This window comes from Lissotriton vulgaris, chromosome 9 (assembly GCF_964263255.1).
Source record: "Lissotriton vulgaris chromosome 9, aLisVul1.2, whole genome shotgun sequence".
Classification (NCBI taxonomy): Eukaryota; Metazoa; Chordata; class Amphibia; order Caudata; family Salamandridae; genus Lissotriton; species Lissotriton vulgaris.
The window spans coordinates 1,224,910,157-1,224,924,735 of record NC_141697.1 but is presented as its reverse complement, the minus strand read 5'-3'; the positions used below and the strand labels follow the sequence as shown (position 1 = coordinate 1,224,924,735).

Here is a 14,579-nt window from a genome sequence, read left to right as displayed (position 1 = left end):
GAGAGTACTGGCACTTCTCAGCAGGGATGCAGTACTTCTAAAGGTAGAGTACTGGCACGTCTAATGGTAGAGTACTGGCACTTCTCAGCAGGGATGCAATACTTCTAATGGGACAGTACTGGCACTTCTCAGCAGGGATGCACTACTTCTAATGGGAGAGTACTGGCACTTCTCAGCAGTGATGCAATACTTCTAATGGGAGAGTACTGGCACTTCTCAGCAGGGATGCAGTACTTCTAAAGGTAGAGTACTTGCACTTCTCAGCAGGGATGCAATACTTCTAATGGTAGAGTACTGGCACTTCTCAGCAGGGATGCAATACTTCTAATGGGACAGTACTGGCACTTCTCTGGAGTGGTGCAATACTTCTAATGAGACAGTAGTGGCGCCTCTCAGCGGGAATGCATTACTTCAAATGTGAGAGTACCGGCACTTCTAAGCAGGGATGCAATACTTCTAATGAGACAGTACTGGCACTTCTCAGCAGGGAGGCAATACTTCTATTGGGAGAGTACTGGCACTTCTCAGCAGGGATGCACTACTTCTAATGGGAGAGTACTGGCACTTCTCAGCAGTGATGCAATACTTATAATGGGAGAGTACTGGCACTTCTCAGCAGGAATGCAGTACTTCTAAAGGTAGAGTACTGGCACTTCTCAGCAGGGATGCAATACTTCGAATGGTAGAGTACTGGCACCTCTCAGCAGGGATGCAATACTTCTAATGGGACAGTACTGGCACTTCTCAGCAGGATGCAATACTTCTAATAGGAGAGTACTGGCACTTCTCTGGAGTGGTGCAATACTTCTAATGAGACAGTAGCGGCGCCTCTCAGCGGAAATGAATTACTTCAAATGGGAGAGTACTGGCACTTCTCAGCAGGGATGCAAGACTTCTAATGGGACAGTACTGGCACTTCTCAGCAGGGATGCAATACTTCTAATAGGAGAGTACTGGCACTTCTCTGGAGTGCTGCAATACTTCTAATGAGACAGTAGCGGCGCCTCTCAGCGGGAATGCATTACTTCAAATGGCAGAGTACTGGCACTTCTCAGCAGAGATGCAATACTTCTAATGGGAGAGTACAAGCACTTCTCAGCAGGGATGCATTACTTCAAATGGGAGAGTACCATCACTTCTTGGATGGTGATGATTCTTCATTTCCCTTTAAAGCGCTGACACCGACCAATCAGTGCTGCATTGGCAACATTTGCTCCAAAACCAGCTGGGTGGAGGCAAGCTACTTTTTTGTGCTGTTTGATTGGTGCAAACATCATCCAGGTGTTAGATAGACGAGCTTGAGGTAACATAGAATGTTGTTACAACTAACTTTATCAACTAGGATGGCACTGAAGCCTTACTGGACAATCTATGCCACAATACATCACTGCTTTCTTGAAGTTGGTACCAACCAAAACAAGAAACACTAAATTTGGCATTAAATCCACTAATAAATGGTTCCATGTGGTTCCAGTGGAGCTGAAACAAACCAGTCTCAACCTGTAATGCAAGTTGCACAAGACTATTTTGACTGAAGATAGCCTCTCTCTAAAAGATACCTGTAAGGCCTCCATAGTGCCATAAGGAGAGCCAAAAAGTCTTAATTTACAAAATTCATCGAGCAGGTCTGACTGAATAAGAGAAATCTTCAGCGTCTTTAAAGAACTGGCTAATCCAGATACCCAGAAGAAGAACCCCTGCGCATCACAACAATATTGTGGCAAAACCCCTGCATTTCTTTTGTTCACAATTAGCACCATTGGTGACTCCAACGTTACTGCCCTGTACCATCTGCCTGACGCTCTCTCCTTTCTTCACAGTTTTCATCCTTTCTCTGCCTCTGTCTATATGTGCTGTATTGCTATTTCTTCACTGCCAGCACTTAACCTTCCCTGTTAGCTCTGGCATGGCATTTTAATGGCATTTTACTTAGGAGCGTAGGCATAAACAATAGAAGCCATAAGATAGTAATTATAGGTGTCCCCTTTCAGTGCATTAGTCATTTCAGCCAATTTATTCCAAAATTGTGCTTTAAGTGCACTTTTTGATTTAATTTTTCTCAAAAAGTTCTCAGGCTGGGGGAACCTACTATCAAACCCTTAAGGAAGGCTCCAGTGCTGAAAATTCAGAGGCGGTATTACAACTGGCTTTCAGCAGTGGCAGTTGAGGATGTGGATGGAGAGAAGTGGGTGGAGCCAGATGAAGAAGTGGGTGGAGCCGAGAGAAGGGGTGTGGTCTCCTAAACAGAAGTGAGCACCTGCATTTAATATTTTACAAATTAAGCACTGACTTCAGCATCAGTTACACATACTACTTGTATGTTGCACTGATTCCTACCACAAATACTCTCATACTCTCTCTAGTAAGAGTGCCTGTCAGTCACATCACCTCTCCAATACTCCAGCACCAGTCACACATACTACCTGTCTGTCGCACTGATGCCTTCCGCACATAATCTCTCTAGTAAGAGTGCCTGTCAGTCACATCACCTCAAAACACACAAGATGATAGACGGAAAGTTGCACATTGGCAAAACATTCACCCCCAGTCACAGATCTGGGTTTAATCCATCATTATTTTGCTCACCAAGCCACTCCAGTTCGGACATGGCCATATGCAAATCAGTCTTGACCGGAATCAAGCATCCTGGGACCGGTTTCTGGCTATCAGCAGCCAGGATAGCTTGACTCCAGTGGCGTAGTGAGCACGGGACCCACGTCTGGGCATACCCTTCCCACATACGGAAAACAGCAAAACACACAAGATGATAGACGGAAAGTTGCACATTGGCAAAACATTCCCCCCAGTCACAGATCTGGGTTTAATCCATCATTATTTTGCTCACCACGCCTCCCCAGTTCAGACATGGCCATATGCAAATCAGTCTGACCCTGTGCCTCATGGGAACAGTCCAGCCCGAACTGCCAAGCCATGTCTTCCCTGGACCGGAATCAAGCGTCCTAGGACCGGTTTCGGGCTATCAGCCAGTCACACACAGTACCTGCCTGCCACACATACTCTCTCTAGTAAGAGTGCCTGTCAGTCACATCACCTCTCCAGTTCTCCAGCATCAGTCACACATACTACCTGCTTGTCGTACTGATGCCGGTCACACATACTCTCTCTAGTAGGAGTGCCTGTCAGTCTCATCATCTCTCCAGTGCTCCGCATCAGTCAGACATACTACCTGTCTGTCGCACTGATGCCTTCTGCACATACTCTCTCTAGTAAGAGTGCCTGTCAGTCACATCACCTCTCCGGTACCCCAGCATCAGTCACGCATACCACCTGTCTGTCGCACTGATGCCGGTCACATATACTCTCTCTAGTAAGAGTGCCTGTCATTCACCTCACCTCTCCGGTACCCCAGCATCAGTCACGCATACCACCTGTCTGTCGCACTGATGCCTTCTGCACATACTCTCTCTAGTAAGAGGGCCTGTCAGTCACATCACCTCTCCGGTACCCCAGCATCAGTCACGCATACCACCTGTCTGTCGCACTGATGCCGGTCACACATACTCTCTTTAGTAGGAGTGCCTGTCAGTCACATCACCTCTCCAGTACTCCAACATCAGTCACACATACTGTCTCTAGTAGGAGTGCCTGTCAGTCTCATCATCTCTCCAGTGCTCCGCATCAGTCACACATACTACCTGTCAGTCGCACTGATGCCTTCTGCACATACTCTCTCTAGTAAGAGTGCCTGTCAGTCACATCACCTCTCCGGTACCCCAGCATCAGTCACGCATACCACCTGTCTGTCGCACTGATGCCTTCTGCACATACTCTCTCTAGTAAGAGTGCCTGTCAGTCACATCACCTCTCCGGTACCCCAGCATCAGTCACGCATACCACCTGTCTGTCGCACTGATGCCTTCTGCACATACTCTCTCTAGTAAGAGTGCCTGTCAGTCACATCACCTCTCCGGTACCCCAGCATCAGTCACGCATACCACCTGTCTGTCGCACTGATGCCTTCTGCACATACTCTCTCTAGTAAGAGTGCCTGTCAGTCACATCACCTCTCCGGTACCCCAGCATCAGTCACGCATACCACCTGTCTGTCGCACTGATGCCGGTCACACATACTCTCTCTAGTAAGAGTGCCTGTCATTCACATCACTTCTCCGGTACCCCAGCATCAGTCACACATACTGTCTCTAGTAGGAGTGCCTGTCAGTCTCATCATCTCGTTAAAAAGAAAAGGAGGACCCCACGCAGACTGATAGGGGACTGGGGGGATAGTAAGTTTTCAAAGTAAAGGACCTGGGCGTCCCCACGGAAGGACAGTCTAGGACTGTTTATCACACCTACTTGTTGGAATCTAGGGTGAGGGTACCGTTTATCAGGAAACAACTTTATAAAGCATGCCAATAATCTGGCGGGAGAGGTAAAGTTACAATGATTCGGGCTTGATTACTATCTGTGTATGTTCAAGAAAAGACTATGTACATTTGTTATCCTAGTCAATTGTCTCCCTAAAGATGCCAACTGTTAAAAAAAGGGGGCTATTATCTCACCGTACAATCAACATTATATAATCAACATTAGAAATGACAGTTTACTAGTAATGCCCACAATGAACTGGAAGGCCTAGTTTTCACAAAAACTTATATACATAAGTCAATATCTTCAGTGAATGTAAAAAAAGTTTACCACACCAGGAGTTGCTCTGTTACACATTTATTATACATACAAGTTTAAAAAAATTCATCATCACAAAGTATACAATTCATCAAAAAAACAATGTTAACACATTTGCATAAAACATTCACAGATAGTAATCAAGCCCGAATCATTGTAACTTTACCTCTCCCGCCAGATTATTGGCATGCTTTATGAAGTTGTTTCCTGATAAACGGTACCCTCACCCTAGATTCCAACAAGTAGGTGTGATAAACAGTCCTAGACTGTCCTTCCGTGGGGACGCCCAGGTCCTTTACTTTGAAGTCTCATCATCTCTCCAGTGCTCCGCATCAGTCACACATACTACCTGTCTGTCGCACTGATGCCGGTCACACATACTCTCTCTAGTAGGAGTGCCTATCAGTCTCATCATCTCTCCAGTGCTCCGCATCAGTCACACATACTACCTGTCTGTCGCACTGATGCCTTCTGCACATACTCTCTCTAGTAAGAGTGCCTGTCAGTCACATCACCTCTCCGGTACCCCAGCATCAGTCACGCATACCAGCTGTCCGTCGCACTGATGCCGGTCACACATACTCTCTCTAGTAAGAGTGCCTGTCAGTCACATCACCTCTCCAGTACTCCAACATCAGTTACACATACTCTCTCTCTCTAGTCAGAGTGCCTGTCACCCACATTACCTCTTCAGTGCACGTCATCCCGGTGTTTCACACCTCTTGTGCACCCCTTCTGACAGGTGCCTCATCCGACGGGGCTGGCGTGTTGCACAGCTCGCCGTGGAGGTAGCTTCAGCTCCCCTGAGCTGCTGAGGGCGGTCACGTGTTCAACCCTTTCACTGTGTGACATTTTGTCCTTGGGAACAGCCGAAAAAACACAATAACCTTTTCATGTCTGCCACTTTGGTGCCCGCAGCACCAGCTCTGGGTCTTTGGTGAAACCTGACCCGCGGCGGGCGGCGGGCCGAGGGGGCACGGACACAGTATACCTGTGGGCATGAATGTACCTGAGTGTGCACAGAGGGCGAGGCTGCGCGGACCCTCCCACCCTGGCACCGCTCCTGCTGCTCGGAGGCCTCAGCAGGAGGAGGAGGGCGGGAGAGGGTGAGGTCGGTGGAGAGCGGGAGGTGGAAAGAGTGAGAAGCTGAGGGAGGGAGGCTGGGATAGGGCGAGTGACAGGAGCGCTGGCAGTCCCAAAGGAGGGCACTGAACGGGCAGGGATGAAAGGAGGCGCACTGGACACGCACTGCTGAAGGAAGGAGGAAAGGAGGCGCACTGGACACGCACTGCTGAAAGGAGGCGCACTGGACACGCACTGCTGAAGGAAGGAGGAAAGGAGGCGCACGGCGCACTGGACACTCATTGCTGAAGGAAGGAGGAAAGGAGGCGCACTGGACAAGCACTGCTGAAAGGAGGCGCACTGGACACGCACTGCTGAAGGAAGGAGGAAAGGAGGCGCACTGGACAAGCACTGCTGAAAGGAGGCGCACTGGACACGCACTGCTGAAGGAAGGAGGAAAGGAGGCGCACGGCGCACTGGACACTCATTGCTGAAGGAAGGAGGAAAGGAGGCGCACTGGACAAGCACTGCTGAAGGAAGGAGGAGGGGTGAATGGGTCGAGGTGAAGTGACAGGATAATCCTCGACTGTGCGGTGCTGACATCGGGAGTCCTGCAGAAGAACTGCAAAAAGTGGGAGCACCGGGCACTTGCTGGCGAAGGAGGGTGTCCCGACAGTGCAGTGCTGAAAGTGGGAGTCCTGAAGAAGAACTGCAAAAAGGGGGGGCCCTGGGCACGCGCTGCTGAAGGAGAGTGTCCCGACAGTGCAGTGCTGACAGTCCTCGTCAGGAATTGCTGGAAAGAGAAGACCTCACTGGGCACTGATGAAAGGAGTAACCCTTGCTACTCAATGCTGACAGCGGGCACCCTGGGCAGATACTGTTGAAAGGTGGAGCATCAGTGACGCAGGTAGTCCGAGCAGCTGGACGCCAGAGCACCAGTGTGAGAGGTGAGCGGACACTAGTCCCAGCCCTGCCTTTACTGTTTTCCTGCGCTCCTCCTTTCACTCCTGAGGCGGTGCCATCTCTTCCGGGACAAGCAGAGCGCGCCCTTTGTACCTGAGACTTTCTTGCTGCGCTGGTGTTTGCTCTCCGGGCCCCGGCGGTTGCTGCGCCCTCCTTCCCGCTCTCCTGTCTGTCACTTACATGCATGGTGCAGTGCGATTCCGTGCGGCGCAGTTACATCAATGCACTGCTGTTACATGTGGCGTAGTTACATGCAGTGCAGTTACATACAGCGCAGTTACATGCAGCGTCGTTTCATGCAGCTCAGCGCAGTTACATGCGGCGCAGATACATAAAGTGCAGTTACATACAGCACAGCAACTTAGGGAGAGACATGTCATGGGTCTACCAGACTTAAGGAGAGCCGGGTCAAGAGTCTGGCCAGCATAGGGAGAGCCGGGTCAAGAGTCTGGCCAGCATAGGGAGAGCCGGGCCAAGAGTCTGGCCAGCATAGGGAGAGCCGGGTCAAGAGTCTGGCCAGCATAGGGAGAGCCGGGCCAAGAGTCTGGCCAGCATAGGGAGAGCCGGGTCAAGAGTCTGGCCAGCATAGGGAGAGCCGGGCCAAGAGTCTGGCCAGCATAGGGAGAGCCGGGCCAAGAGTGTGGCCAGCATAGGGAGAGCCGGGTCAAGAGTCTGGCCAGCATAGGGAGAGCCGGGTCAAGAGTCTGGCCAGCATAGGGAGAGCCGGGCCAAGAGTCTGGCCAGCATAGGGAGAGCCGGGTCAAGAGTCTGGCCAGCATAGGGAGAGCCGGGTCAAGAGTCTGGCCAGCATAGGGAGAGCCGGGTCAAGAGTCTGGCCAGCATAGGGAGAGCCGGGTCAAGAGTCTGGCCAGCATAGGGAGAGCCAGGTCAAGAGTCTTGCTAGCATAGGGAGAGCCGGGTCATGGGTCTGCCAGCATAGGGAGAGCCGGGTCATGGGTCTGCCAGCATAGGGAGAGTCAGGTCATGGGTCTGCCAGCATAGGGAGAGCCGGGTCATGAGTCTGGCCAGCATAGGGAGAGCCGGGTCATGGGTCTGCCAGCATAGGGAGAGCCGAGCCCTGGGTCTGGCCAGAATAGGGAGAGTCAGGTCATGGGTCTGCCAGCATAGGGAGAGCCGGGTCAAGAGTCTGGCCAGCATAGGGAGAGCTGGGTCAAGAGTCTGGCCAGCATAGGGAGAGCCGGGCCAAGAGTCTGGCCAGCATAGGGAGAGCCGGGTCAAGAGTCTGGCCAGCATAGGGAGAGCCGGGTCAAGAGTCTGGCCAGCATAGGGAGAGGCGAGCCCTGGGTCTGGCCAGAATAGGGAGAGCCGGGTCAAGAGTCTGGCCAGCATAGGAAGAGCCGGGTCAAGAGTCTGGCCAGCATAGGGAGAGCCGGGTCAAGAGTCTGGCCAGCATAGGGAGAGCCGGGTCAAGAGTCTGGCCAGCATAGGGAGAGCCGGGTCAAGAGTCTGGCCAGCATAGGGAGAGCCAGGTCAAGAGTCTTGCTAGCATAGGGAGAGCCGGGTCATGGGTCTGCCAGCATAGGGAGAGCCGGGTCATGGGTCTGCCAGCATAGGGAGAGTCAGGTCATGGGTCTGCCAGCATAGGGAGAGCCGGGTCATGAGTCTGGCCAGCATAGGGAGAGCCGGGTCATGGGTCTGGCTAGAATAGGGAGAGTCAGGTCATGGGTCTGCCAGCATAGGGAGAGCCGGGTCATGAGTCTGGCCAGCATAGGGAGAGCCGGGTCAAGAGTCTGGCCAGCATAGGGAGAGCCGGGTCAAGAGTCTGGCCAGCATAGGGAGAGCCGGGTCATGGGTCTGGCCAGCATAGGGAGAGCCGGGTCATGAGTCTGGCCAGCATAGGGAGAGCCGGGTCAAGAGTCTGGCCAGCATAGGGAGAGCCGGGTCAAGAGTCTGGCAAGCATAGGGAGAGCCGGGTCAAGAGTCTGGCCAGCATAGGGAGAGCCAGGTCAAGAGTCTTGCTAGCATAGGGAGAGCCGGGTCATGGGTCTGCCAGCATAGGGAGAGCCAGGTCATGGGTCTGCCAGCATAGGGAGAGTCAGGTCATGGGTCTGCCAGCATAGGGAGAGCCGGGTCATGAGTCTGGCCAGCATAGGGAGAGCCGGGTCATGGGTCTGCCAGCATAGGGAGAGCCGAGCCCTGGGTCTGGCCAGAATAGGGAGAGCCGAGCCCTGGGTCTGGCCAGAATAGTGAGAGCCGGGTCATGGGTCTGGCCAGAATAGGGAGAGCCGGGTCATGGGTCTGCCAGCATAGGGAGAGCCGGACCCAGGGTCTGGCCAGAATAGGGAGAGCCGAGCCCTGGGTCTGGCCAGAATAGGGAGAGCCGGGCCCAGGGTCTGGCCAGAATAGAGAGAGCCGGGTCATGGGTCTGCCAGCATAGGGAGAGCCGGGCCCAGGGTCTGGCCAGAATAGGGAGAGCCGGGCCCAGGGTCTGGCCAGAATAGAGAGAGCCGGGTCATGGGTCTGGCCAGAATAGAGAGAGCCGAGCCCTGGGTCTGGCCAGAATAGGGAGAGCCGGGTCAAGAGTCTGGCCAGCATAGGGAGAGCCGGGTCATGGGTCTGCCAGCATAGGGAGAGCCGTGCCCTGGGTCTGGCCAGAAAAGGGAGAGCCGTGCCCTGGGTCTGGCCAGAATTAGGGAGAGCCGTGCCCTGGGTCTGGCCAGAATTAGGGAGAGCCGAGCCATGGGTCTGGCCAGCATAGGGAGAGCGGATCATGAGTCTGGCCAGCATAGGGAGAGCCAAGCCATGGGTCTGCCAGCATAGGGAGAGCCGGGTCAAGAGTCTGCCAGCATAGGGAGAGCCGGGTCAAGAGTCTGTCCAGAATAGGGAGAGCCGGGTCATGGGTCTGCCAGCATAGGGAGAGCCGAGCCCTGGGTCTGGCCAGAATAGGGAGAGCCGGGTCAAGAGTCTGGCCAGCATAGGGAGAGCCAAGCCATGGGTCTGCCAGCATAGGGAGAGCCGGGTCAAGAGTATGCCAGCATAGGGAGAGCCGGGTCAAGAGTCTGGCCAGAATAGGGAGAGCCGGGTCATGGGTCTGCCAGCATAGGGAGAGCCGAGCCCTGGGTCTGGCCAGAATAGGGAGAGCCGGGTCAAGAGTCTGGCCAGCATAGGGAGAGCAGGGTCATGGGTCTGCCAGCATAGGGAGAGCCGAGCCCTGGGTCTGGCCAGAATAGGGAGAGCTGAGCCCTGGGTCTGGCCAGAATAGGGAGAGCCGGGTCATGGGTCTGGCCAGAATAGGGAGAGCCGGGTCATGGGTCTGCCAGCATAGGGAGAGCCGGGCCCAGGGTCTGGCCAGAATAGGGAGTGCTGAGCCCTGGGTCTGGCCAGAATAGGGAGAGCCGGGCCCAGGGTCTGGCCAGAATAGAGAGAGCCGGGGCATGGGTCTGCCAGCATAGGGAGAGCCGGGCCCAGGGTCTGGCCAGAATAGGGAGAGCCGGGCCCAGGGTCTGGCCAGAATAGAGAGAGCCGGGTCATGGGTCTAGCCAGAATAGAGAGAGCATAGCCCTGGGTCTGGCCAGAATAGGGAGAGCCGGGTCAAGAGTCTGGCCAGCATAGGGAGAGCCGGGTCATGGGTCTGCCAGCATAGGGAGAGCCGTGCCCTGGGTCTGACCAGAATAGGGAGAGCCGTGCCCTGCGTCTGGCCAGAATTAGGTAGAGCCGTGCCCTGGGTCTGGCCAGAATTAGGGAGAGCCGAGCCATGGGTCTGGCCAGCATAGGGAGAGCCAAGCCATGGGTCTGCCAGCATAGGGAGAGCCGGGTCAAGAGTCTGCCAGCATAGGGAGAGCCGGGTCAAGAGTCTGGCCAGAATAGGGAGAGCCGGGTTATGGGTCTGCCAGCATAGGGAGAGCCGAGCCCTGGGTCTGGCCAGAATAGGGAGAGCCGGGTCAAGAGTCTGGCCAGCATAGGGAGAGCCAAGCCATGGGTCTGCCAGCATAGGGAGAGCCGGGTCAAGAGTCTGCCAGCATAGGGAGAGCCGGGTCAAGAGTCTGGCCAGAATAGGGAGAGCCGGGTCATGGGTCTGCCAGCATAGGGAGAGCCGGGTCAAGAGTCTGGCCAGAATTAGGGAGAGCCGTGCCCTGGGTCTGGCCAGCATAGGGAGAGCCGTGACCTGGGTCTGGCCAGCATAGGGAGAGCCGGGTCTCAATATAGGGCTCCCATAAATCACACATGTGAACCCGCCTCCCATGTTCAACAACGTAACAAATGACGTGCAGCGATTTTAGCCAGGTTTTGTGCTGCCAAAGCGTGTAATGTGCCACTGGACAACATCTTACTTTCACTCCTGTTCAACTTTAAAAAAAAACACAGGGGGATTTTTATCAAAGGGTTTGTGTCGCACTTGCACCATGTAACGTGGCACAAGTGCAACGCAAACCCAAAATGCGATCTATCATGCCGCGCAAGGCCACTTTGCGTGCCCCTGAGCGACTTGATATATAAGGAGGATACAACGCAACATAAATTGCTGCGTTGCGGTACTCTGCCCTAGGGAGGTGTTCCATGGGAGTTGCAATGGTGTCCCCGCTCATTAGGCCTGCCCCTGCTCTTTCCTACGTCTGTCACGGGGAGGCAAACGCAGGAACTGCCAGCACTCCCCGCTCTCACCTGTGGCTGCCTGGGGGCAAACGCAGGAACCGCCAGCACTCCCCGCTCTTACCTGTGGCTGCCTGGGGGCAAACGCAGGAACCGCCAGCACTCCCCGCTCTTACCTGTGGCTGCCTGGGGGCAAACGCAGGAACCGCCAGCACTCCCTGCTCTTACCTGTGGCTGCCTAGCGGCAAACGCAGGAACCGCCAGCACTCCCCGCTCTTACCTGTGGCTGCCTGGGGGCAAACGCAGGAACCGCCAGCACTCCCCGCTCTTACCTGTGGCTGCCTGGGGGCAAACGCAGGAACCGCCAGCACTCCCCGCTCTTACCTGTGGCTGCCTAGCGGCAAACGCAGGAACCGCCAGCACTCCTCGCTCTTACCTGTGGCTGCCTGGCGGCAAACGCAGGAACCGCCAGCACTCCCCGCTCTTACCTGTGGCTGCCTGGGGGCAAACGCAGGAACCGCCAGCACTCCCCGCTCTTACCTGTGGCTGCCTGGCGGCAAAAGCAGGGACCGCCCCTGGCAGCAAAAGGTCTAGCTACGCCACTGCTTTACCGCGCAATGCCTTTACCACGCATGCCTGAACCACACAATGCCTTTACCACGCATGCCTGAACCACACAATGCCTTTACCACGCATGCCTGAACCACACAATGCCTTTACCATGCATGCCTGAACCACACAATGCCTTTACCACGCATGCCTGAACCACACAATGCCTTTACCACGCATGCCTGAGCCACACAATGCCTTTACCACACATGCCTGAACCACACAATGCCTTTACCACACATGCCTGAGCCACACAATGCCTTTACCACACATGCCTGAACCACACAATGCCTTTACCACGCATGCCTGAACCACACAATGCCTTTACCACGCATGCCTGAACCACACAATGCCTTTACCACACATGCCTGAACCACACAATGCCTTTACCACACATGCCTGAACCACGCAATGCCTTTACCACAATACCTTTATTTTCAGAGTTTAGGGTTGGATGAGGGTATAGGGTTGTAAGGGTATTATTAGGGTTTAAGGGAGGATAAGGGTATAGGGTGGTAAGAGTATTTTTAGGGTGTATGGGTGGGTAGGGGTATATGGAGGTAAGGGCATTTTCATGGTTTGGTGTGAGTATGGGTATAGGGTGGTAAGGGTATATTTAGGGCTTAAGATGGGTAGAAGTATAGGGTGGTAAGGGTAATTAACAAAAAAGGGGGATTCCCATCAATAAAGAAAGAAAATATCAATTTAAAATTATTTAAATAAAGTTGTGGTGGTTGGGGTTAAAGTCATTCATTGTATAAGCATGTGAGGTAAAGGTATCCATTCAAAGGCATATGCGTTGTAATGGCATTGTGGTAAAGGCATACAGGTAAAAGCATGTGTTCTAAAGTCACGCAGCCATCGAGGGTCAATATATGAAAGCATCAATTAATCTAAAGTTTAAACCAAATCGAATGTATAAAAGAGAGGAAAAACTAAGATAGAGTTGCCTCAAAAGGGAAAGGTTCAGAAACCAGTCCTCCAATCAACAGAGCGCCAAACTCTGCACTAAGCAGCCTCGAAAGTGGACACAACATTTCTGAACAGAAACCTACTCTGCACGAGGTTAATTGACACAATGCTAGCATTTGCTACACTCACACATAGTTCCCATATTACAATCCAATCACGTTAGATTGAATATATAAAATCTTGGCTCTTTGGCTTCTCAGAATCCTCCACAGCTTCTCTCAACATTCTTCAAACTAACATTTCCTGAAACGAACCGAGATGCACTGGACCAGCCCGCACTCTGCAGGTGTGTCACTGCAACCAGTCACAACATTCCATGATTATCGTGGTAAACGAAAACATTTCACATGGGAAAGAAGGAAAAAGAACATTGTGGGGCATATTATCAAGGGGGTTTATCTCCGCTTTTTTGGCTTTAAAAGTCAAGAAAGCGGAGATAAAATTATCTCCCTATTACCTAGCTGTCGCTAACACCAGTTAGCGACAGCTAGTAGGAGATAGCGACCATCTTGGGTCCCGCTTTGCATGTTAGTGAAATGTATCACTAATGATATGCAAAGTGGGCGTGCCAAGATGTCAGCGACTGGAAACAGTTGCTAACATCGCTATCTCCTATTACCAACTTTTGGAGATATTCCACTAAGCGTGAATATCTCCAAAAGCTAACGCCTGCCCTGAGCAGTTCTTAGCCATGTTATCCAATGGTAGGTGGATAACATGGCAAAGAGCATTCGCTCGGTAATGCATGAATATCGCTGACTTTTCAGCGATATTCATGCATTTCGGACGATTTTTATCGCTTAGGAGATAAACCTTGATAATAGCAAGGTTCCTAAGCGATAAAAATTGCTGCAGCTCGGCGATAAAAATATTGCAGCTAAGCCAGCATAGCGATAATTATCGCTAGTTGTTGGTAATATGCCCCACAGTGTTTCTTAATTTGGACTTCAGCTTCGTCCAGAAATAAAAGTTCACATGTCACTGAACACGATGGCAACCAGCATAGCCATGTTAAAATGCAGGCCTACGTTAGCTATGGTCAATCGCAATGTGAACCACATGCAGTTAATAACATTTGCATGTTTACATGTTAATGTCGATTTAATGCAATACCTTTTAATAGAAAAACTCCCTTCCAGTTGCAAGTAGCACGCCCAGTCTCTGCTTAAACATTCCTCATTTCCATTGCAATACATTCTCTAACCAGATCCTCTCTGTAGCATGGCCTTGACTATGGGAAACTCCGCCTTTCCAAGTTCCTACCTCGACTTCTTATTCCCCTTTCACCCGATTCTTTTAAATTATCTTTTAACTTATCTTCAGTAGAACAGTAGAATGTGTGAAATATTAACTTGTTCAAATTTGTTTAAAACTGTTAAGTTTTATTTTTATGGTGATTTTATTTCCGTAGTCTATGTTTTAGTTTAAATGTAGTTGAGGTTTTTTTGTTTGTATTTCCTGCACAGAAATGGGGTATTGCCCACCATGATGGGGGTAATGTTTGAAGGGGAGGGTAGCTCTGAATGCGTTCTCTGTGTTGATGTGTTATGATCCCAAAGTTGATGTTTTGCACAAGAAATCACAGCTGGGCCCACTCAAAACATTGCATTCTGGTACTTGTGGTGTATAAGTGTCATGCTACAAATACTAGAATTCACCAACAGTGAACTCCTCTAGGGGGATATGTACAATGAAGTGGCAGAGCGTGTCGTTAGCCTCCTTGGCTTAACGACACGCTCCGCCACTTCGGAAGCGCAAGGCTGCACCATATTTAC

At 52.2% G+C, this 14,579-nt stretch overlaps 1 protein-coding gene across 1 annotated transcript in view; it reads left to right on the top strand.

The window, feature by feature from the left end:
• The first annotated feature begins 5,494 nt into the window (after positions 1-5,494).
• The window catches only part of LOC147693100 (laminin subunit beta-1-like), a 381,988-nt gene continuing 372,903 nt past the window's right edge, over positions 5,495-14,579 (top strand). Inside the window, exons 1-2 of the mRNA XM_086939353.1 lie at positions 5,495-6,340; positions 6,429-6,656. The gene's annotated coding sequence lies outside the window, so the exon portion shown is untranslated. The remainder of the gene's footprint in view (positions 6,341-6,428; positions 6,657-14,579) is intronic.